This window comes from Elephantulus edwardii, unplaced genomic scaffold (genome assembly GCF_000299155.1).
Source record: "Elephantulus edwardii isolate Elephantulus edwardi_28Jun2011 unplaced genomic scaffold, EleEdw1.0 scaffold00013, whole genome shotgun sequence".
Lineage (NCBI taxonomy): Eukaryota > Metazoa > Chordata > Mammalia > Macroscelidea > Macroscelididae > Elephantulus > Elephantulus edwardii.
This window is the reverse complement of record NW_006399763.1, coordinates 31569544-31570760: the sequence shown is the minus strand read 5'-3', so window position 1 is coordinate 31570760 and position 1217 is coordinate 31569544.

Genomic DNA, 1217 nt, shown 5'->3' with positions numbered 1-1217 from the left:
TGGGCTCTATGAGGAGAATTGTGGCATCAGGATTGGTGGAAGAGACATGTATAGGTGCGTAAAATAGTTGTTCATGTCTTCTTTCATTTTTACTACAGGGTTTTACCAATTCTTTCCCTCAAATCTTTTATACAAGGGATATCAGCCTTTTATTTGTGATATGTGTTACAGATTTTCCCCCCAGTTTGTCATTTGTCTTTTGATTTTGCTTGAGGTATTTTATGCCAAGCAAGTGTTTTTAACAAAAATTCTCATGTAGTAAAAAAAAAATCAGTTTTTCTTTTATTGTGTCTGTATTTTGTGTTATTATTAGAAAGTCTTTCCTGACAGCAAGGTTACAGAATAATTCATTTGTGGTTTTTATTTTCTCTTAGTTCTGATTTCATTTAAAACAGAAATGTGTGGTGAAGGAATTTAATTTTATCTTTTCTCAATGACTATCTAATCATTTATTAAAATGTTAATTTTTATCTTAATAATTTGAAGTAAAACTTTTATCATATATGGGAATTCCATATATAGTTTTATTTATTCTTGAGCATTTCATTCCAGCCCAATGGTTCAGCTGTCTGAGTATGTGTCAGTATTTTACTGTTATGTTTTAATATGTGGCAGTTCTAGTTGCCTCTTTCAATATTTTTCAAGTATCTTTGTTTTATTTTCCACAAGAACTTTCATTTCACTAATCTTACTTAGCTCTAGAAAAAAAGTATATCTTTTAATTGGCATTACATTACATTTATAAATTAATTTAAGCAAAACTGACATCTTGATGCATTCTATCTCTATATGTTTTCAATCTATATTCAGAACAGATCATTTGGGAGGCTGGACTTTATGAGGAGGAATATGGCATCAGGATTGAAGGAAGACTCATCAACAACCTATATTATGAAGGTGATACAACTCTACTTGCTGAAATTGAGGAGGACATGAAGTGTTTGCTGCAGAAGGTCGAGGACTGTAGTCTTCAATATGAATTGAAGCTCAATATCAAGAAAACAAAGATTCTTAGCATTTGACCAAGTGCTAGTGTTGATAGATAGATGATAGATGAAGAGATTGAAGTTGTTAACAACTTCAGCTTACTTGACTCCGCAATCAACACTCTTTGCACCAGCAGTCAGGAAATCAAAAGATGAATTGCATTGGCAAGGATTGCTGGCAAAGACTTCTCTAAAGTCCTGAAGAGTAAGGATATCGGTTTGGAGACTAAG